The sequence below is a fragment of the Fukomys damarensis genome, unplaced genomic scaffold (genome assembly GCF_012274545.1).
Source record: "Fukomys damarensis isolate Sample0158 unplaced genomic scaffold, DMR_v1.0_HiC HiC_scaffold_25, whole genome shotgun sequence".
NCBI classification, from domain to species: domain Eukaryota; kingdom Metazoa; phylum Chordata; class Mammalia; order Rodentia; family Bathyergidae; genus Fukomys; species Fukomys damarensis.
Window position 1 is genome coordinate 12,017,993 of NW_022900937.1, and position 24,455 is coordinate 12,042,447.

A 24,455-nucleotide genomic window follows, 5' to 3' on the forward strand; every position below is an offset into this window, starting at 1 on the left:
TTTTCTGCGTCACCCTGTTCAGTGTTTTTATTTATTTATTTATTTGGTACTGGGGATCGAACTCGGTTCACTTCAGCTTGCGAGGCAGGCGGTGGAACCAGAGGCAGGCAGTGGAACCACTGAGCTAACTCCCCCGCCCTTCAGTGTTTTTAAATTGAAGCTCATTAACCCTGTAGAAAAAAAAAAATCAGAATTTTAATTTTTTCTTTGCTCCGAAAATGCTGATCAGAAGACCCCTCAGTCTCTTACCGGTGTTTGGGAACTCACCAGTAAAATCATCTTGACCTCCACGCTCCACCGCAAAAAACAGAACCCAAGATCCTGAATAAAAATATAGCTTCTGGGAAACTCCTGGAGTAGGAAGTCTGTAGCTGTCCTTTTCTCCTCTCTGTATGCCTTGCAATTACAACAAACAGGGACCTTGGTTTCATGTACAGGGTTTTCTTTTCTAAATACACACACTGTTTTCCTAACAATTCCCCATTTCTTCAAGAAGAAAAATCAATGTTTTAAAAAAGTAGATGTCCACCGGTTTAAGAATACAATGTGAACACGAGAGAGAAAAAGTAATTTATTTCCTTGGGGATTCAGAATACTCGCTCAGCTCATTAGCTTGTTGGAACCTGACTGGTTGAATAGTCCTCTTTCACTTTGGCTTTCATCCTGTCAGAAATCGGGAATGCCTCGCTACTTTTACATTCCTGTGATACAAGATGATTACGTAAACGAGAGCGAGAAAGGAACCAGAGATGGGACTTTATTAACTTTTCCCATCCCCTGTCCGGGAAAGGCAGGGTAGTTAGTCTCTGAATGCTACAAATTGATGGCGTGTTCCCCGATTCCCAGAATTCACAAGGCATTCTGCGTGTTATTCACAGTTTAGACAGGTTTCTGAATTAAGAAGTTGCTTACAGGTGGGTGACGAAAATACCTGTAATCCCAGCACAAAGAAGGCTGACGCAGGAAGATCACAAGTTCAAGTCAAACCTAGGCAACTGAGAGACTCTGTCCCATAATAAAATTGTACAAAGAGCCCAGGAAGTAGCTCAGTGGTAGAATAACCCTGGGTTTTAGTCTCAGTACCATGGGAAACAAATCTACCTTACAGTATCCTCTGCTTTCACATAAAACTTCCTTGGAAGCTGCACAAAGAACCCTGGAGGAGATGGGCAGGGTTTGGGGAACAAGTTTATCCTCAGCAGGTCCTTCTGAAATAGCTGGAACATAGTTCATGAAGCACCTTTCCCCAGTTTTGTTTTTTTTTTTGTTTTGTTTTTTTTTTTTTTTGAGACAGGGTCTCACTTTGCAGTTCAGACTGGCCCTGAACTCACTATGTCATCACTATGCAGCCCAGGCTGGCCTCCAATTCCTGGTGATCCTCCTGCCTCCAATTCCTGATGATCCTCCTGCCTCAGCCTCCTGAGTGCTGGATTACACATGTGCAGCACCATGCAGGTCCCCTGTTCTTAGAATGGGACCACTGGAGCCCTTCTTTCCTCTTCAGGACCCTGACCTGGCTCCGCCTCGTTCTCTGCAGAATGAGCACCTCTCCCTCATCCACTCTGACCTGCACCTTCCTGACCTTCCTGCGCTCTTCAAGGCCACCCGGCCCCTGCCCACGTTTCCTCAGAGGTCACCCTGCAGGCTGGTCCAGCTGGCTCTGTCCTTCTGTCCTCCTGCCCACAGCCGACAGAGCCTATGGGGTGAGGCCCGGGTCCCTCTTTTCATGAGTCATACACAGGGACACAGGGGAGAATTTGTTTTGTCACCTTTTTTTTTTTGGAATCAAGAATAAAAAATGGAATGAGCCAAAAGGTCACATCCCTTCACATTCAGACAAATGAGATTCTCATTATAATTGTGGCATGACAGACATTCAATTTTATTTTTAAAAAATTGAAAGGACTGGGGGTATAGCAGCTCAAGGGTCGAATACTTGCCTAGCGTACACGAGGTCCTGTGTTCGATCCCCAGAGCCGGGGGAACAAGTATAACATACAAATAAAAGTAACATTTTTAAAAGATAGTATTAAGGGAACAATCCCACTTGAACCAAGAATAATAGTTTATGAAAAGCCAATAATAAACTTAGCCAGAAAGTTGGTGCCAGGCGTGGTGGCACAAGCCTGTAACCCCAGCACTTGGGAGGCTGAGGCAGGTTTGCTGTGAGTTTGACGCCAGCCTGAACTACACAGTGAGACCCTGTCTCCAAAAAAATTAAAATTTAAAAATGAAAAAAAGAAACTTCATCTTCTCAAATTGCTCTACAGAGTCTGTGCAATTTCAAAAAAAGTTTTGTTTTATTTTTTTTTAAATAAATTTTAATGTTACTTTTTTTTTTTTTTTTTTTTTTTTTTTTATCTGTGGGTATTTTGGTTTAAAAATTTTTATTTTTTTTTTTTTTTTTTTTTTTTTTTTTTTTTGTACCAGGGATGGAACTCGGGCTCTTCCAAGGCAGGCAGCAGAACCACGGAGCCAAATCCCGGCTTCTGTTTTATTTTTTGATGCGGCAGCCAGGGATTTGGCTTAGTTCCGGCGCCTACCTCACAAGTGCAAGGGGTCCTGTGTTCGATCTCCAGTACCCACCCCCCAAAAGGACCTATTTTTAATGTAGTGCTGAGGTTAGAACCTGGGACCTTATCCATACCAGCCGAATGCTCTACCACTGAGCCCCAACCCCAGCCCCTACAATTTTAAAGGCATTTTGTTTTGAAACTTTGATACCCTGAAACTAAATTTTATCTGGAAGGATAAAATGAATTACCAAGAAGTCATTTAGAAAGGAATACAATGAGAGGTCTTGCCCAAGCAAATATAAAGCTATATTCTAAATCTAGAGTATGGTGCTGGGAGCTGGCTCAGGAATAGAGGAAAGGACTAATGGTACAGAAGAAACCAGAATCAAATTATAGATGTCAATTTAATATAGGATAAAGTGGTACTTTGGACCCTAAGACACTATTTAATAAATTATTTTTAGGATCATTAAGTCTCCATTTATCTCTCCCTCACACCAGAAAGTAAATGAGATGACAAGAGAATTATATTTTTTCAAAAAGCATAAAAGTTCTAGAGAGCATGATATAGTACTGTATGTCTAAAATCCCAGCACTCAGGAGGCTGAGGCCGGAAGATCAAGAGTTCAAGGCCAGCCTAGCCTACCCAGCAAGTTCAAGGCTAGCCTGAACTTTAAGATCCTGCCTTAAAGGGACGAAAAAAGTTCAAGAGAAAATATATATTTAGTTATATATAATTTGGAGGCTAAGAAAAGCAACCTAGGAAAAGCCAAAACACAAGCCCTGCCTCACTGTAAGTGCACAGACCTCAAAGCAATGGAAGCCAGTTTGCAATCCCTTGGAAACTCTTGAAAAAATTCATGTTTCTGAGTCACTTCCCAAGACCACCGAGTTGCCTCCTGGGGTGACTCTGACACCACACCCTACCCCAGCGCGAGAGGGCAGGGGACTCCGGTGCCAGGGGTGGAGCCGCACAGCCAGGGCACCACAGAAAGCTGCAGGGGGGCTGTGACAGAAAGGAGAACATTTCACAAAGTCCCCTCAGAACCAGCCCTCTTTCCACAGAAGTCAGCTCTGTGAATCAAACACCTCCTCTGACCAAAAAACCCCACAAAAAACAAAAAACAAAACAAACAAAAAGTACTAACCAGGTCCTCAGCGGTGCCACCGCCTGCCTCACAAGCTCAAGATCCCAAGTTGATCCGCAGTACCAAAAAACACATAAATAAACAAAAACACCGCCAGGCTTTCTAAGTCAGGTGGTTGGCTGCAACGTGGCAAGAATGTGTCCCTATTGCTTGGCTCCCTCCCGGTGTTTCTCCACTGTCAGCAATTTGCAATCTAGGCTGCTTTGAGAAATCACCCTGGAGGCTTTTACAAAGTCTTCCAGTTTTGTCTGGTCGCACCCCTAGGTACAGTGATTTCAGCAGGTCTAGGATACAATCTGAGGACTGACATTTTGGAAAAGCCCCACAGGTCAATCTGAACTACTTCGAGAGCAGCGGTACATGACGGAAACAACCTCCACTGACTTGAGCTCAACCTCCTAGTGAGACACAAAATGTTTAAGGCTCTGGCATGGGTGGGCAAGGGTGCATGTCAGTAGGAACACTTCCGGTTAGTGGCCCTGGACATGTGCAGGAGGAAGCTGTCACTCTGGGAAGGCTTGGGGACACAGAGGACGGGATTGTGGAGCCCAGGAGCCTCCTAGAATCTTCTCTAAAACTTGGGCATGCTAGGACAACTTACGGGAAACAGACGCTCACTAGAAACCTGACTACCGTGTTTCTCTGCAAATAAGACCTAACAGGAAAATAGCCTTGAAAACTAAGAGATCAGAAATGCCAGCCCCATTCTGCTGACTCTTGCTTTACCCACCTTACAGTGTAGCCACTGAGAACAGTGAAGTATAATCTTCCGGACGACACTGGCAGCCACCATGAAAATGACTGACTAGGCTTATTTTCCAGGTAGGCCTTATTTGCAGGGAAACATGGTAGCAGTTCTTATTTCATTTTCCTCTCCTAACTTCTCATAGGAACATCTAAGCATATAACACATATACTCGCTATATCACCTCTGCTTGCAATTACAATTTCCTAACAGGAGATTTAGTCACAATGCCCATAATGTGGCAAAGATTACATGTTAACATGCTGAGAACCAATGTGTGCTTCCACCAGCCCGGAGTAAAAGGGGAAAAAAGCGTCTTCCCCGCAAAGCCAGAAACGCACTGCCAACAGTCTACCATATCCAATTGGGTGGGTGAACTGAACTGTCTATGTTCACAATATTTCAACTCAAAAACCATCTTTAAATTATTAAGCCAATTAGGGACGAGACTGGGGAGAAAATGTGCCTAAAATTTTCCAAATAGGCAAACTACACTGCCCCAATTCAATGAAGGCATTTCTAGGTCCTTTCCATCTGATTTCTGTTCTCTGTGATGGAGACAAGATACAACTTTTTGCAGAAAAGCGGATCTGCCCTACATACACCTTTTAGCTCTCCCCAAACAAGGGCATGAGAAGGGTTAAGGCTAGGTACATCAGCAGAGATGTGTCTGGTTGCTCGATACATTTCACACTTTGCTCAAATGATTCCAACTCTGAAGTATTTCCTTAACAGGAACTGTTCCTTTGAAACTCTTTCAAAGACTGGAGGCTGGAGAGAAATGGTTAAGTTTCCCTAAAGTTTAGTGGGCCAGGCCTTGAATAAGTCACTTATAAAAAGGATAATGTAGTAACCGAATTGGGGATCGCTGACTCTCACTTTGGGGACAGGCAGGGGAGTGACACAGGTTTAGTACAGAATTTCAGTGACGATCAGGCGGTGGTACTTTAGTCTCAGGTGTAAGAGTCAAAGGTTTGAAAATGTTTGTCTATATTCAGTGTATCACCCCTAGAAAAGGGGATGCAAACTATTCTTGCTTCCTTTTGACAAGCTGAAACCGAATTACAGAGTTAAATGTGTTTGAGCTGTCTGGTTCCCAGAAACCATGAGGAGGGAAACCTTCCTATCTGGTCACCAGGCAGACTCTTGCCACCCCCTCAGGGTGGAGCACGGCCACTTTCATCTCCGGATAGTGCTTCACACCCTGGTTACAATGCAGGCTGAGTCACAGTTTCACTAACTTTTATTCACCATGATCGTACTTGCAGAAATCCAGAACTGGGACTTCCAAAATCTGAGAAGAAGGAACAGAACTTGGGTAAAGGACTAAAAAGGACAAAGCTGACAGCATTCATCGTTCAACAAACCATGCCGTGGCGCTGGAGGGCTGTGCTCGCCTAGCGCTGGGTTAACGCCCAGGCGCTGTGTGCTCATGGGAACGCATGTGTGGATGGCAGACACCACCGTCCCTGCCCTGAGGACCCCTTGTCTCCTGGGGAGACCTCACGCATAGCTCATCCTGCTCAAGGGCTGAACACGAGGCAGGTGAGAGGGTTGTACAGGACCTTGGGAGGCCACAGGCAAAATCTACAAAGTACAAAGAATATAAATGTCTCTGACCTCAAGGGGCTTACAGTCTAGTGCCCAATACCTAACTCCCTAACAAGGGCTCTGACAGGAAGGGACTGTACCAGATAAGTGGGAAGAAAGGGAAGTCCAATCACAGAAAATGGGCTGACTTGCCAAACTACTCCTGCACTCAGTCAACACCTGTTGCTTACCTATTACGTGCACGCTAATGGCAGGGACAGGCATTCGGGAAGCTCTTGAGTAATTTACTTTTCCCCAAAGGACATCGGGAGAGTAGGGGTGGCGGGACAAAACCTGCCAATAAGTTTAATGTTTTCATTAATTTATTCTTGGTGCTGGAGACTGAACTCAAGGCTTCACACATGCTAAGCAAGAGTGCTACCACGGAGCTACACTTCTAGCCCTACAAATGTGTTTTCCGAGCAGTGGTGACAGTTGAAAAGTATCCAGCCACAAAGTTGACTCTATCAGTGTTGTTTCTGAATAACAGAGGGAAAGGATTGAAGAACCCTGAAGAAATCCTTGCAACGGTCCCAGTGTAAGACAAAGCAGATTCAGCTGGTATGGGGCTGTGCACGGAGAGGAAGAACCCTTTCAACTGGGACCAGCAGGATTCAGGCAGCAAGGAGAGACTGAAGGGACCCAGTCTCCAGCACAGAAGCCCAGGTTTCCAAAAAGGAAACCCAGCAAGGAGGAACAGCACACTCTCCCCAGCCCCAGGTCGGGGCACTCTCACAGGAGGCTGGCACTTTCCAGGGCCCTTCCCCATGTTCATCCTATGATGTTCTCCAGGCTGGATCTCTTCTCTCTCTCTGACCGGACAAAATCTGCTCAGTCTCTGCAGAAGATCTGACAGACACTGTGGGCGGAGAGCTCTCCTAGCACGCTGCGGTCGGCTGGACTCCAGGACTGTTTGGGAGAGAAATTTCTCTCACAGGACAATAAGACATCACTGCTGAGTTGAATCTCCAAAAGCTTGAGCTACTTGGCCGGTTCCTTGGATGATACCCTGGAGGGTGAACAGGGGACTGCCTCTGGAACACGTTCAAAGTCTCTTAGACCACCTGTTCCTTGTGAACCACTGCTCTGCCACCACCTAGAACCCAGCTTCAAGTACAGACTGATAATCAGGAGGTGGGGCCTGGGGTGCGGCACCCCAGATACCACCCCAGGTGAAGTCAGGTGCTGGGCCCAGGACCCACAGCTGGGACACGTACACGTCTAGGGACAGGCAGCCCAAAAGCGGACCTTAGATTCAGGTGACCTGGAATCTATGCCCCTCCTCTGCCCTTTTGCAGATGGGTAACCTTGAACATACGACCTAACTCCTTTGCTTCCTGTTCCACAAATGAGACAAAATAATAAGAACAAAACCCCAAGCAATGTACAAATGCTGGACAATATCAACCAGTGGCAGTGATTGCTGGTTCCAATGGAAGATTCATTTCCTTTTGGTGGCATGGAAAAATGAAATTCACAGAAGAATGCCTAGCCCTGAAAAGGCTGTGGGATCTGCAGAGGGAATTATGGAGAATGCAAAGCAGAGAACCCGCACACTCATGCACACGGCTGAGAACACCTGTGGAAATGGGAGGACCCACTGAAAGCTACATGCCTCAAAATCGCGTTATTCACTGTTTGAGTGATTTATAACATTAAGAGCTACCGCACAGTTTCTCGTGTCTGCAATTACCAGTCTTCAGGAAATGGGAGCGTTTTGGTCCTAAAGGGACCGGCGCCCCTAGACAGAACCAACACCACGGACACAAGGGCCTTCGACCTTCACGTTTCCCTTTAAAAGGTCAGACTTCACACTGCATTAAAAACTACTGTCCTGGTGTAGTACATGCATTGGACCCAAACGTCTCATTCATACTGAAATTATAAAAATGCTCTCACCATATGAACCAGGAGTTGTATGTTTGAAATTCTTTGTCATAGGCGAACAAGCAGCTTCACTACATTTCTACATTTTGAAAAGCAAGCCACAGCTCTCTAAATACATAGTTCTTGTTGGGTTAAATATCACCATTTTACACTTTGCTCCTTTAACCTTAAAACCTAAAGTATGCGAACACAAATGTCATTGTAAATATCAGGTTCAAAATCAATCTACAGTTTGTATGGATAAAGTGGACATAGATTTTTTTTTTTTTTAATCCTTTCTCTCCCTCTCACTTTCCCCACCACACCCAGAAAAATCCCTGATGAGAAAAAAGCCATACCCATTACCAGGGCTCACCAACCTTTCCAAAAACATTAAAAGCAAACATTAAGAGCCATTCAAACCAAGGAAATGCCAAGACACAAGAAACTCCTCGTGCAGAAGTTACTGGAATTTGCAAGGAGCAGAATAAACAAAACAATTAAGCCATTAGCGAATCTCCTTAGAGACCCAGGGCCTTAGGAGCTGGCCAGCACCAGAGGCAGGTGAGGAGCTGAGGAAAAACAAAGGCAATTTCCCCTTGAAACTGCAACAGATACAACCCTTGTCAGGAAATTCTACTTTCTGAAGGTATGTAATAGCTGAACAAGGAAAAGTTGGATGGCTGTGCTCAGACAGGAACTTCTGAGCAGAAATGAATTTTGTTTGCATTTCTGCATGCAGAGAGCAGCACCATTTCTATACCTGATCTCAGCCAAAAGGCCCAGAAGCTATAGCAGCACCAGTTCTGTGTGGGACAAGTCGGGACTGGCAGTGTGGCCTCTGGCAGTTCATTGGCCTCTCCACAGAAGGACTGGAAGATGAGGAGGAAGAATCAGAGGCAGGAGCCTTCCCAGCCCACCACCCTTCTTCAGCGGCCACACTGGCTGATATCCGGTTCTATTAAAAGAAAACTCCAAAGGAAGCCCTTGTGTAGTTTTATCAAGGGGGTTATTTTTATCTTTCAAAAACATTTCCAGTTTACAACTAGTTGTCTACTTTAATCCACCGACTGTCATTAATCACTCATTCATCGGAGGCTGGACTGCTGCCACTGAGTAGTGAGAGGGTTTGGGGCCCTCTGCATCCTCTGGGTTGGGCGGAGATAGTTCGGTTCAACTTGGCAAAGGTGCTTGTTCTACAGACAGCTGGACAGTAGCAGTGTTTTGATTACCTGTGAATCTTAAATGCCAGAATTCAAACTATGTGCAGTAAAAAGCATACCCTAACTACTGCACAATGCCGTTTTAAGGTTCTTAATTCCCTCTTCCATCTGTTCTGTTAACAACTTAAAACATCTACACTGGTGCAAATCACTGACCCCATATACCACAGATTTGGTTACATCTTCTGGAAGAACTCGCCTTCACAGATTCCTAAATAATCATGGGGAAAGGTTTTCGCCCTGGTCTTGAGGTATGATAGAAAAAATAAAAGGCAGACAGGAGACAAGGAAGTCAGGATTTTGAAACTGTACTTTGAAAAAAAACTACAGCTTCAGGACACAGCAGTTTCTCAAGCCTTTCTCCCTACCAGGAAACTCACTCAAGAAAAAATTCCTAAAGATCTTAGGAACACAATAAGCCTGTAAAAGTGGGCTCTGGACCTTTCCTTTCTGCCTGTAAATTGCGCTTCCTCCATTCTTAAATCAGCAGCAATCTCGGAAAGTAGCTCAACTTTAAGCACAAGATGGCTTGGGTTCTGACAAAGCCTGCCACGTGGGTAACCTGACAGTAGGAATACAAATCCTAGATCACCCTTTTTTTTTTTTTTTTTTTGGTACCAGAGATCAAACTCAGGTCTTTGGGCTTCTGAGGCAGGCGGCAGTGCCACTGAGCTAAATCCCTGGCCCCTAGATCACCCTTCTTGAAGACACCGCCAGGACCCCATAAATATACCCACCTCCAGCTCAGAATGTGCCTCTCCCACTAAGCCTCCTCTAAAGCCCACACCCCATTCGAGCACATACTAAAATTTCTGCCTCATAGCCTGTCCTATGCTTCTTATTTTGTTTTGTTTTGGTACCAGGGATTGAACTCAGGACCTTGTGCTTGCCAGGCAGGTGCAGTGCCACTGAACTACATCCCTGGCTGGCTGTGCTTCTCACTGATGTATCCTAAAAATTCTTTTTCTGAGACAGGAGTCAGTGAACCTCCAAACAGTCTATATTTAAAATGGTTAAATTCCTCATCTCAACTTCTGGAACCTCCTCAGATCCAGTCTTTACCATGAAAACTACAGTACTCTGGAAAAGGAGGTCAGAGTGTACGTGAGAAATTGGGAAAGATATCCTGTTTCTGGATAGGCAGAAGCAATACAGTCAAAATGGCCAAACTCCCAAACTGATACACAGATTTAATACAATCTCAATAAAAATCCCAACAGCATTCTCCATTGAACTGTTAAAAACTAAAATTCATAGTAAACCAGAAGAGGCCCAGAATAGCAAAAGCAATGCTGGGTAGCAAGAGCAAAGTACAAGGCATCACAGTCCTGGATCTGATGTTACGTTACTGAGCTACAGTGATAAAAACAGCATGGCGCTGCTAAAAAAGCAGGAATGTGGATTAATGGAACAGAATAGAAGATGCAGAAATAACCCCAAGCACATTCAATTATTTGATCTTTGACAAAGGAACACACATGGGATGTAATAAATGGTGCTGGGAAAACTGGTATTCACATGCAGAAGATTGAATCTAGACTCATATCTCTCACTATCTATTAAACTAAAATCAAAATAGATTAAAGGGCCAGGTGTGGTGCACACATCTGTAATCCCAGAACTCAGGAGGCCGGGGGAGGAGGATAGGAAGTTCAAGGCCAGCCTGGACTACACAGCAAGACCCCGTCTCAAAAGAAAAAAGCAACAAAATGGATCAAAGATAATTAATATTAAAACAGAAACACCTCATCTATTAGATGATAAAATAGGTTAAAAAAAAAAAAAAAAACAAACCTGGCAGTCAAAGGGGTAAGCAAGAAGCTTTCTGAAGAAATCCCCAGTTACAGAAGAAATAGTGTCAGGAATCAACAAATGGGACCACATCAAATTAAAATGTTTCTGTATAACAGGAAACAACACAATGAAGAGACAAGCTACAGAATGGGGGAAAATTTGCCAGCTATTCCTCAGACAGAAGACTAATATCTAGGATATATATAAAACTAAAAAATAATAAACAAACAAACAAACAAATAAAGGGCTGGGGATTTAGCTCAGTGGTGCTGCTGCCTGCTTTGCAGGCACAAGGACCCAAGTTCAATACCTGGAACAACAAAAAAAAAATCCCTCAAAATAAAAACCCCAATCAAGGGACCGGGGATTTAGCCCAGTGGCACCATGCCTGCCTCTCAAGTGAAAGGTCCTGAGTTCAAACTCTGGTGCCAGAAAAAACAAACAGACAAAAAAGATGAGCGAGTGACATGAACAGACACAATAGAAAGTACCACTGGCCAACAGATACATGAAAAAATGTTCCATCTCTAGCCATTACAGCAATGCAAATTAAAACAACACTGAGATTCTATTTTACCCCAGAAATAACACCCATCATCAAGAAACCAACCAACAACAAATGCTGGGGGCGCTGTGGGGTGGGAGGGGAAGGAAACCTTCCATGTTGGACCGTAAACTGGTACAACTAATACAGATGGGGCCACTCCTCTGCACCCACCTGAACCTGAGCAATCCTCTACCCGTCCTAAGGCTTCCTACACAGAGGCAGAGATAGGAAAAGCAAAGACCCCGAGCCTGTCCTGAAAAATTCCAAAGTTTCAAACCAGGACACACATGCAGCAGACTGACAGGCCTGACCTACAGTGACATTTCTTACCTGGAGCGCACTGAAGGTCCATGCTTATGGACTGGGTCTCCTACAACCGATTAGAACAAGGTGAATTATGGGAAAGGACATGCGCAAAGATGCACCTACAGGACTCGGCACCCTGGAGGACCCCAGTGACAGGTATCCCAGGACTGGCGCGACACCTGGTGCCATGCTCCTTTTGAAGGCGCGAACCTGCTCACTCTGAGTGTACTGTGTCACCTTGATAAACTCTGCTGCTTTTTCCTCATCGTTGTGGGCCACATCCAATTCTTTGCTCTTTGCACAAAAGAAACTAGGAACCTATTCCAGATCCCAGCATCCACTGTAACGCTACCACTACAGGAATTAGCACGGAGAGTCCTCAAAAAAACTAAAAACGGAAATTCCAGGGTTAGGGATTTAGCTCAGTGGTTCTGCCGCCTGCTTCACAAGTGCAAGGACCCAAGTTCGATCCCTGGTACCAAAAAAAAGAAAAGAAGAAAGTAAAAAAAAAGAAATTCCATCCAACCCAGCTAGTCACCATCTTGGTATTTCCTCCAAGAGTTAAAGGCATCGTATTATAGTGATTCATTCACACCCATGTTTATAGTAGCACAATTCCTAATGGCTAAATCTTGGAAGCAGCCTGTATGTCCATCAACAGATGATGAATAAGGAAAACGTGGCATTTAAACACAATGGAGTACCAGTCTGCCATAAAGAAGGATAAGCTTGAGCCATTTGTAGGGAAATAGATGCACCTGGAGACCATAAACGTAAGCAAATCAGGCACAGAAGCTTAAATATTGCATAGTTTCTCTTATAAACCCAAAATGTAAATAAAGAGCAAAATAAAAGATGGATAATAGGAAGTAGGGAGTTAGATCTTTCTCCAATGGGAAGGGTCAAGGGATGGAGTGAGGGGGTAGGAAGGGAAAGGAAAAGGGGATGAAAAAGAACGAGGATGTTTTTTGGGTTTTTTTTTTTTTTTTGGTACCGGGGATTGAACTCAGGGCCTTGCTCTTGGAAGGCAGGCCACCGAACCGCTGAGCTAAATCCCCGGCCCAAGAACGAGGATGTGTTTGGTCCACGTACCAACTCCGCATGGCGAATGCAATCATGACGGACTGCAAACATGTACTGATAAAAAATTGTTAAAACATTATAGCTACTGGGAGAGAAAAGCAAAGCACCCCAACAGCAGGCTGCTCCTACTGCCTTCTGTGGAAGTGCCCTGGCTTTCTCTGTCCAGCCTCCCTGTCCTCCCCACGCCATCTTTCCAAAGGGCATCGTGAAGGAAGTGAGGAACAATCCCCACACCCCCACCATCATCCTGACTAAAAGCAAAGGTGACATCTGAGTCACAGGACGCTGCCACCGATTTTTTCCTCCCCTTTCATTCCAAGAGCAGCGGTTTCTTGGAGTGGATTTTAAGAGTGCTTCACTGTGTCGGCAGTTCTGTACTCATTTTGTCCTTCAAGAAAAAGGCACTGGGTGCAGTTGTAAAGAATACCTACTTAGACACAGCTGAAGGAAATTCAAGCACTTTCACCACTGAGTTTTTCAATAACGCTGTATGCCTAGTATGCAGTTCCCTACATCTTCTGTCTGGAGCCTATAAAACGTACCTTTCCCAACCGACACTCAGATACAAAGGCTGCTAGACACTGGAGGTTCTGATTCATAGCCCTACACAAGGAGGACAGTGCCCCATTGTCCCTTCGGAACAGACAATGCTTGCCCCACAGGCGCCCCACATTCTCGGGGGCTGGCTAAACAGGGCTGAGAGGAGGGAAGAGGGGCTCCCTCTCTTCCCGTGGCCTTCACTTTGTTTCCTCCCTTCTGAGCAGGTGTAGACCACGTTTCCTGCCTTCCTTCCAGCCTTCCTCCTTGGTCCTCCAAGGTGCAGAGGGAGGCTTCAGGGAGAGATGGCCAAGAGGCCTCGCAGGGAAGGAAGGAAGCCAGCTGGAGCTGTGTCTGGTGCCTGGGTGAGAGAAGGAACAGGCAGGAGGAGGCACCCAGCCTCTAGTCCCAGGGAAGAGAAGCAAAATGCAGGAATCCACTCCAGACTCCACTAGCTAGAGACTGGCCATTTCCTTCTTATGTGCCATCAATTAGTAACTATTAATTTCATAATATTAAAAAATAAGCTTTCAATTATTTAAAGAAAGCCAAAGCTTTCTGTATTTCTTTGTGATCATAAAAAAGAATACAAAAAGCTCTATACAGGGGCTGGAGATGTACCTCGGTTGGCAGAGCACTTGCCTAGTAAATGTTAAGGCCCTTGAATTCAATCCCCAGTACTGCAGATAAAAATTAAATTAAATTTTAAAAATAAATACAGGATTGATGTTGTAATATTTTAATGCTTCAGTTACTAATCTGAAAATAAACTGGTTGTCAACAAATAATACCTACTATTACCTTCCGTTATCTGTGTAGGGAGGCGGGTACTGGGGATTGAATCCAGGGCCAGACACCAAACTATCTCCCCACTCCTTTGTACATTTTTTTTTTCTCTTGAGATAAGGTCTCACTAAGTCTCCCTAGGCTGACCCTAAAGACTATTCTGCCTCAGCCTCTGGAGTGGCTGGGATTACAGATGCCTGCCACTGCATCTGGTTTATCTTTAGCAGTTTAGTGTCTCCAATAATCTTACAAGAAAGTATTTTAACGTATCACTTTAAACTTCCTTTTCTCTCCAGTAAGGCTTCAATGTGCTTTATTTTCAACCATTTCCAAGGAAAGCTGGTTTAGGCTCAGGATTCCGAGACCGTGGATCGAGAGACTTGTATGCATTCTAGGGCCAGCTCAGTTATGAAATTGCCACGTGACCAAGGGACTGAAGGCAGCCATTTAAATTCTCTAGACCTCAGTGGGTTATTTGGGCAGGTCCCAGATCACTTTGGGGATTTACACGTCTTTCTTTAGGAAAAAATAGGCCACAGGACTACGAATGCAATTTTATAGACCCCCAATGCTTTGCAAGTAGTTTCAGGAAACTTCTACTTCCACTCTGTATCTAATGTCATATCATCATTGAAAGAAACAGGTATTATTTTTAGAGCCATTGCCACTGGAGAGGCACAAAGAAGAGGAATGAAGAGGCTGATAATCCATAGTCTCTTCTCACCAACCGTGCCTGAAGGTAGCGTCTGAGAAGAGCCAGGATTGCGGGGTTGGTAAGCCACCCAGACTACGTACCAACAAGACATTAAATGCCAAGGTATTATGGCCAGCTTTTCCTCTGGATGAGACTGGGGCAAGCTGAAAGTCCCTGCATGACTTCTACATTATTCTGTAGGACAAAGCCTCCACTGTTAAGTCAAAGGGAAGCTACCAGTCTTGGTTCTCCCAAGACACACCCCTTCCTCTCCTTTAAAGAGTAGTCAGTGCCAAGTTTTGCTTTATTTAAAAGCCAATGGAGTATGGAAACATTTATAGATAAAAAGCTGTTATATCTAGCATCTGCCTCAAGATACACCAGAGGAAGGTGAAAACAGAGAAAAGACAGGTCATGAGTTGTCCATGGTTGAAGTGGGAGATTAGTTTTCTTTCAACTTGTGTAATTGTAAGAGAGAAAAGTAAGAGAGGCAGAGAGAAACAGAATATCAAAGGGGAAGATCTGTAGGTTAATGGATTTGTGGAGTTCTGTGCTTCATATCTTGTTGAGGAACCCACAGATAGCAGAGCTTGTGGGTCACAGAAAGTGGAACTGACGCAGGGTCACTTTGAGAACTGTAGTCCAAAAGATGTGACTTTCAATCAAGGAAAAAATGTATTTTTGTCTGTGTGAGGAATGTCTTTCTCTTCGCGGGCAGCTCAGGGCTGGCTAAAAAGGAAGAATTGGGCAGGAAGAAGTCTTGTTGCCACCTTGAAGTCCTGAGTTCCGCCCAGTCAGGTTCCAGACGCTTCACTGCTCTGAGTTTGGGCTTTGTTAAATGTTTGTTGTTTTCAAAAAAGCTCCCATTAACAGAAGATGATTTTTCTTTTTGTTGCTAAACTACTGCTTTTACCTTTTTTCAACAACAACAGCAACAGCAACAATAACAAATAGCAATTTTTTAATCAGGCTCAGTCTCATGGATACAAAAAAGCAGCAGCTGTTATTCCTCATGCTGGGGAAAACAGCAGTGGATGGATCAGAAACAATGGCGGCTCCTCTGTCATACACAGGCGTTCAGAAGACCAGCTAGGGATAACTCCGGCGACCACACAAGTTATTCCTGCCTCAAAGTATTCACCCAATTAAGGAAAGCTGTGAGGGAGGACAGGCTGGGGAGCTGTAGCAGGCCCTGGGTAGTCCTTTTCCACACTGACTCTGGGCTTAGCCGCCTGACTGCTGTGCCTAATGGGGAAGACTACAAGAGTCATGCAAGCAAGTTTTTTTTAAAATGCCTCTATTGGAGCTTGTGCTCTTTTGCTGCTCTTGGTAATCCTGTGGCGTGACCACTGGTATGTAAACAAGTCCAGACCAGCCTGTGTGACAAGAGAGACACGGCCAAGTCATCTACACTGTCCCAGCTAGAAGTGGGCCAACGAGGCTATCCTAGATCACGCAATCCCAGCCAAGCCACCGGCTGACCACAGCCAGCAGATAAGCCAGCCTCAGTAAGGTCTGGCTGGCCAATACACAAAATCATGAGAAGTAATAAACATTTATCATTTAAGCCCCAAGTCTGGGATGATTTGCTACACAAAAAGCCAACAGACACGACAGAGTGAGAGAAGATGACTAAGGATGCTAGATGTTTCGAACATCCTGAATCAATCTTTCAATGTCCCCTAATGGCTCATCACACAGCAATCAATGGAACTTATTATCGATTCAATTGTACGTCGGCTGTCATCAAAATAACCCAACATGGATCCAAAACTGTTCACCCCAATATTAGGCTTAAAACAATATTTGCTACAACTTTTAGAATCTATTGTTTAAAATCTTTTAGAATCTACTGATCGGGCTTCTGAGGTTTATGAACCCCCTAAAATTATATGAACTGTATGTCATGTACACTTGTTTTCTTCACGACTGGACAAAGATGTTCAAACTACAGTCAAATAACAAATATCCAGGTACACACTGCCTAGAAATAATGATATTATTTCAGCCTATTTGCTTTAAAAATATATAAAAAACATTACTGTTCCCCATTTGTGAGGGGGTCACAATGTATGGCTTCCCAGAGCCCAGCATATAGAGCACAAATTTAATACATATTTGGCAAATAAAAGAATGAACAATTAGGAGCCACGTCATGTCATGACAAACTTCTAACCAGCTGCTGCTGACTTCTTGGGGACATACACCTCACCTGCCTGGACCACCTCCAAATTCTAACTGCCTCCGGAACTCTTATTTCACGCTACCAAGGTTACAACTCCGGAGGGAGGACAAAAGCACTCAGATGTTGAAGTAGATCAGATCACAACCAAAGAAGGCAAGTTTTGTATGCCACAGCCAGTAACACAGGGGAAAGGAAGTGACGTTACCGGAAGTACAGGTTCTGTCGGACAGGTTCACTTAGGTGGGTAAAATACAGAGCTTATGGCACGTGTAAGATGAATGGGAAATGAAAACATAGGCATGAAAGGTTTGAAACAAATTCTACCTGTCTGACATGATCGCTCAAGGGTCCCCAGAAACAAGCTACCCAGGGATTCCCAGTACCTGTCCAACTGATGGCACGAGGCTTGAGACAGAGAGAGCACATCCACGAGGGGAAGCTCAACACTTGGCCAAGAGGCAGTGTGGAATGAGGTACACCTGGATCTGCCCAGCTTCTGCTTTTACATCTAGCGCACTTGCTGCCTGGCAGAGGCTACCTTCAAGACAGACCCTGAGCTACCTGTGGTGCTGCACACCTATAATTCCAGCACTTGGAAGCCTGAGGCAGGAGGATGGCACGTTCAAGATCAGCTTGAGTGACACAGAGACTGCCTTAAAACACAAAAACCTGAAAACACAGACACTACCATGGAATACAAGAGCGTCGTCGGTGGACCTCCAGGCCAAGGAGTTCCTGGAAAAGAGGATGCCAAAGGAGAGGGTGGAAGGGGGTGAGCAATGAAGGTGCTGGAGATTGAGACCAAGGAGTCCAAGGTGGAGTTGGACATTCTGAAGAACCAGCAGGAACTCAATGGCCTGAACAAGCAGCAGGCCCACACGTACTTCCTGTGGCAGCACTGCCTGTGGCTGAAGAAACAGGAGCAGGAGAAGGAAGAATGGCAGAGGCAGGTAGAAAAATGCTCCCACCTCGCCCAGGCTGGCTCTCCTGACCACCTTCCCATCATCCTGGATGAGGTCCAAAGGCAAAGAGGAAGCCAAAGAGCCAGGTGAGGAGCAGAGGCAGCAGGTGCCAGCTATTGGGCCCAGTCCTGATAAAGGTGGATCTGGATTGCAACACCAGACAAGTGCCCCAAAGACCAGGAAGACAGCCGATTCTGCACCCCACATGCAGAATCCCTGAGTCAAGCAGCAGCAACTCAGCCCTCAAGCGGTCTCTCCCACCCATCAAGGGTCATAAGCCCAACATCAAAGGCCACAGGACCTGGTGGTCAAGGACAGGAGGCCTTGGCGCCAACCAGAGGCAAGCACCAGGGTCCTGTGATGAAACCTTCACCCCAGGGACTAAGCTTCTATGTCATCCTCTCCTCTCACCAGCCACTGAGCTCCACCGGTCCTCACCCCCAGCACTGTACTGACTTCTGTTGTCCCTGAAACATCTCTCAGCTGAGACACACAGAGTATCCAACGTCCTCTCTCGGGCCATCCTGAGACAGGGACACCAAGTGAGCCTTCCCGACCCAGTACATATCTTAGGGTCAGGGCCTAGGAGTGGGGAAGGGCCAAGCTTGCCCATCCTTCTCCAACAGGACACCAAAAGGGGAATTCATGTCACAGCCTGCACAGAAAGTGAGCAACCCATTACTGACCACAGCGCAAGGGGGACTCCCCCCTCAAAACACTCCTGAACATCTATCTCTGTATGGCTGTGGCTTAGGTTGGGCAATCAGGCTAGGGATTATTATCCTGCCACCAAAACAGGATGAATATTCTTACCAAGGAGAAGGTGTATAAAACAAATGGAAAAATACAGAACACAGATTATATATTTGCCTCATAATTACAACTACATAAAAGTAATGTGTGGGGGCCGGGAATTGAGCCCAGTGGTTCCGCCATCTGCCTCACAAGTGTAAGGACCTGAGTTCGATCCCTGGTATCAAAAAAAAAGCAACGTGTGTTTGGGTAGACTGGAAGGAAACCCAAAAGCATAAAAATAATTACTGTGTTGTCAAACAATGTTATTATGATGAATTATTTATTTTTTATAGTCTTTTAGAGTTGATATTGACATAGCAATGAATCAAAAATAAGTAACAACCTTCCATCTACGAGCAGGCCTTCCGAATGGTCCGGGTAAACACACACACACCTACCCGCTCATGTCTAGACTCCTAAAGAAACAAACTCTAATCCATCCTCATTTGGTGAGAAAAGTCTTATTAGAATGAGATCAGAAAACATTTATTTTGTTACCAGCTCAGCTATAAACTAGCTCTGAGCCTTCAGAAGTCATTTAACCCCTTTAGACCTGTCTAGGAAGTCAGGCAAAAGGGTTTTCATTGGACTTCCTACAATGCAGCGCATGTTTCTACAATGTAGTATATGATTATAAGTTAATTTTATAGTTTAGATTGAAAACATACCCCAAACATGTCATGTGTTCAAAGGTGGGGCTTTTAGAAAGTGGTTGAATTATGAGAGCTCTAACTTTATCAGTGGACTAATCCATAGATGAGACCAAGATATGATAGAATTACCGGGTGATAAGGGTAATTAGGAAAGTAGGACTTAGTTGCAGGGAGTGGACCATGGGGACGTGAACTTGGAGATTACGTGTGATCCCCAGCCCCTTCCTGTCTAGCTCTTTCCTACTCTCTCTGCTTCCTGGCTACTAGGAAGTGAGTGATATTCTCCTACCATGCCCTTCTGCCATGATGTTTCTGCTCTGCCACAGGCCTAAAAGCAAGGGAGGCAGATGACCATGGACTGAAACCTTTGAAACTATGAGCCAAAATAAATCTGTCCTCCTTGAAGCTGTTTATGGCAGGTATTGGGTCTCAGTGACGGCAAACTGACTAACCCAAATAAATGCACACACGTATTTGAAACACACTCCAGATGCCAGACACCCAAGAGAGCGCAGACCCCACCCACCACGATAGTTCCTATACGTGACTGCCAGAAACAGGGACTCCCTCTTTGTCCTCCACAGCGTGCAGTCTGTGACACTGCACATCCTCAACAGGGCTATTTTTTCCTCCTTTGAGGCAGAATATAATTTTGGAAACAGCTGAAAGGGTCTGGTGCAAAGTCTGATAAGTAAGATGGATGGTTAATGTTTTAGGTCAGAAAGGAAGTAACAAGAAAATAAATTTTCCTATGTAGCTCATAAACAACCATTGCAAAAGTGCTCTGAACAAAGGCAGTGACGTTGTTCCCATGGTGGGGACTCAGAAGGGAAGGGTAAGCGCACTCAAATATACAGTATGTGTTTATTCCGTGGCTTCTCACAGTAACATCATTATTTCACGGAAGGCATCTCAGCGTTTTCTCTCAAGGGTGGCTGTCAAGAAAATACGTTAAAAGACACAAACGCTCCACTAGCATCCCAAAAACCTTTGCCTCTGCCAAAATAAATTCTGAATTTGAAATTCAAAACACAATGTTTACCATTATGACAGAATGTGCTTGTAGGGCAGAGATGTTTATTTTTAATACCTTTGGTATTTAACCTTTAACCCTTTATTAGCTCTGTAAACACCAAGTCCAAGCAAGGAAAAAATAAAAATATTAGGGGCCAAGGATGTAGCTCCATGGTAGAGCACTTGCCTAGCATAAGCAAGGCCCCTGGGTCCAAACCCCAGCAGCGCAAATAAACAAATAAATGCACAAAATTTAAACTTTTCATCACAATGGTAAAAACACAAATTACTGTATCTTTATTTTAAAAAGTAGAATAGTCAAACTTGCAATATCATAGTTTGTTTTTAATATATTCAAAGTACACTTAGCTGCAGTTTTTTTGTTTTGTTTTTTAGATAAAGTCTCACTGTATTGCCCAAGCTGGTCTTGAACTACTGAGTTCAAGAGACCCTCCTGCCTCAGCCTCCCGAGGAGCTGGAATTAACTTGACCCTTCAGGTTTCAAATTATAACTAGAGGTTGAAGCTGTAGTTAGAAGGAGCTTTCACAAGTTCCTACCAGCTACAATCTCTAGTCCACATCTCATCAGGAAATGCAAAGTACTTCACATTTTTCCTTTCACTTAGTCTCCTGTGAGCTCAGCCGTGCTAACTCGGGCTACAGGGGCAAAGAGTCATGTTCCAAACCATAAAATGCTCACTGCTGGTCACTATCCAAGGCTAAGGAGAGGGAGCTGGTTTCGTGGGGTTTGGAGACTTCTGAGCAGTACCAGGAGATAGAGGCAGGTTTTCCCTGCTTTAGTACTTTAGGGATGCCATGCATGGAAAATACCAGACAATGCCCCCTCTTTAGGGAGGCCCAGAGAGAAGTGTGGCTGTCTCAGTAAGTAAGTGCCACTGCCATGTCTGTGGACGTGGCTAAAATTTAGATGCCGCGCTGATGAGAGAATGGGAGGAACCTCTGAGGTCCATAGGACGCCACACAGAGCTCTACAGTACTGGCTACAAACAGCTGACCTACAGATGAGTCTGGCCTTTCGGTGACCTCAGGAGACTTTTAAAAATTGGCAGATCTAGCACAAATATCTGGACTTCCAGCTTCTTTTGCAGAACAATGTAGTCTGGTAATATGGTCACTGTAGCCATGGCCTAGGGTGAGTGTTCTGCATTTACTCTCTAAGGACAGCCTCCCCCATCATATTGTATCCCGGCCCCCACCGACAAAATCTGCACCACTGATAAAGCTGTAACCCCCAGCTAAACTACAGTCGAGGTGCTTTCACCTTCTGCAAAAGTCTGCTTTCCACATTCTCCATCTCTACCTGCTGCCCCATCCGGCTTCTTTCCAAAGAGAGAGCGCCCTGGGCTGGCCAAACCTTTCTTCCAAGGACGGTCCACTCACACTTGCCCCAGGGAGATATCCTGGGCTACAGAGCTTTTTCTAACCTCCCTGTCATCATCAAAACATCTGCGCCTCACCCAGTTCCTTTTCAATTTGGTTCTGTTGCATTCTTTTGTTTCAGCCAGGGGACCTCTAACAATCTGATAAACTGATCTGTGGAAATGAGCTAGGTTATCTTCCCAGCAGCCATTTTTGAAATGGATTCTAGGCTTTCAAAATAGACCCCAGCCTGCGTCCTAAGGAATCTATCTACCTGTGGTCAGTGATCCACCAGATGTATAACTTTGTAAGTTCCTGTGCATCTCCACGCATAATATCTGCCACCTACTCACAAATAATACTCAAGTAAGGAAAAGGAAATCGATTTTGGACATTTTCTGATGTGAAGGCCAATTCAGATTTCCTCAAATACTTCTGCATATTTAGTTCAGGTATCTTATGGATCACAATTTCTGAGTCCAGAGCACACAGCAGACCTACAGACAAGAGTTTCTGTCACCCAACAATCCAGACTGGTCATGACCATGAAAGGAGACCTTCCTTTGCAGATATGAGAAAAGCCAGATTTTACAAAGGAAACTCAGCTGTGTGCTGCTATCAATTAAAGTCAAAGGCGATTTCTGCACCCTTCTAAACATTCACCAAATTGTGAAGGCATGCAGAGATTTTTTTTTAAAAAACTTCTTTAAGCCTATTAAGGAAAAGGAGTCAACTATTATGTGTTAATGTTCTTGGTCTTCCCAAGAGGAACAAGTGTCCCAGAGAGGATCTGCAGGAGAATGAAGTGAAATACTACTGTATGCTATCTTCCTGAGTCAGAAAGGACAGAGACTAGCTAGGACCTTGGGTACAAATGAGAGCCTTTCTGTGCTACCAGACTTCCTGAAAGACCACACACACAACATGTCCACAGCATAGGTGTCCATCCTACAGCCTGGCTAAGGACCTGTGCTCCTGCTAATAATTCTTGGCCACACCCATGGATGGACCCATCCCTTCCCTTCCGGTTCTGAGAAGCTGAGAGATACAACGGGGGCAGGTCCTGACAGGTGTGGGACACAAAATGAAGCTTCAGTTGGCTCCATGGACTCTTATGTAAGCATTAAATATTATAACAGGGGTTTCTAATTATGTACGATGTTCATGCTCCCTTGTAAGGCAAGGGCACATATCTGATGAACAGAATTTTTCAAGTTAGGGAAGGAATGATTCATTTAATTTTGGCCAAATTACAGTGGATCTGGGAGATCTATCAATGGCCCAGCTCCTATTTCAGAACAGCCAGCTGTTTCAACTCTTCCACCAGGGAACCGTGGCCTCAGGAACCACATCTGATGAGATAAGTCTTCTGGCACCCGAAACACACCCACCTATGCAGATGGGAGGGAGCCTGTGTACAGGTAAGTCACACCTGTCCTCAGTAAGTCAGTTCTGGAAAGGCCGAGGGTAGGACTCCTCTGCATTCATTCCACCAAACATCTAATTCAACAGCTGTGCAGCCAAACTGACCATGGAGTTTCCAGGTTTCCAAAAACAGCCATCCCAGATTACTTTACAGTCTGCCCAGCAAGAACAATGACTTTAAGAAGAGAAAGTTAATTTTCTCAGGGTAACACTCAAGTAGTTAAATTTGGCACCATTCCTTAAGCTCTTGATACAAACATCTTTCCTTCCTTCTTTTCTTTTTTTTGAAAGACTGAACCACAGAAAATACAGCCATTTTAGACCTAGGACCATCCTGTTGCCTACAATGAGGTGGCCAGGGGCCCAATTCAGTCGCTCCACTCAAAAGCATGCCCAACATAAATGGTTTTCTGTAGACTTCAAAAAATAACGTGGGCCAGGTCAGTCTCAACTACATAGTGAGACCCTGTCTCAGAAAAGAAACCCCCCCCAAAAAAAGAAAACCAAAACAAAACAACAACAAAACCCAAAAAACAAAAAAAAACACCTGGGGTAGGCTGACTTCTTAACCCTTAAAACTAGAGGAAGATGTTTATTTATAAATGAAGTGTTCTCTTAGATGAGGCAAAAGTGACATAATTTCGGACTATGTAAAAGTAAAAGCTCTGGTCAAGAATGTCTTTCAAAGATTTTGTTTTTTACTTTTCTTGTAAATACTCAGCGCCTGGTCCAAGGCTGCGTCTGGGCTGGGGAGTAGGTTCCCTGGGCCCTTGCCGGGTCCCGCAGACTGGTCGGGCGGGTCAGGGGTTCTCAGCCAGGGCCCCTTATGGTATCTTTTCACTTAACTTCACTTTCACAGAGCCTAAACACCAACGACCCAGAAGAGGACGCGTTCATCCACCTGGGCAGGAGTATTTGGGGTGGGGTGGGTCGAGCAAGGGTGGAAACCAGCAAACCTTGTAGAACTTTTTCCCCCCTCTCTCTTTTCTGATGGATTGCCAGTCTCTTGAAAACAAGAGTTCGTGCTTTTGTGCCTCGGAAAGAAAACGACACCACCCAGGAGCCCGAGGGCTGCGGCTGAGGTTATGGACGGGAGGGGTGTGCGGCTGGGCTGCGGTCGCGAGGGAGCAAGAAAGTCACAGACCAGAGAGGCGGGCGCGTCCGTGCGCCCCAGGTGTCAATCCCGGAGTCGGTGACCCCGGCACT

General features: G+C 45.0%; 1 protein-coding gene across 2 annotated transcripts in view; it reads right to left on the reverse strand.

The window, feature by feature from the left end:
- The window catches only part of Myo1e (myosin IE), a 196,498-nt gene that overhangs the window by 157,730 nt on the left and 14,313 nt on the right, over positions 1 to 24,455 (reverse strand). The window lies entirely within an intron of this gene.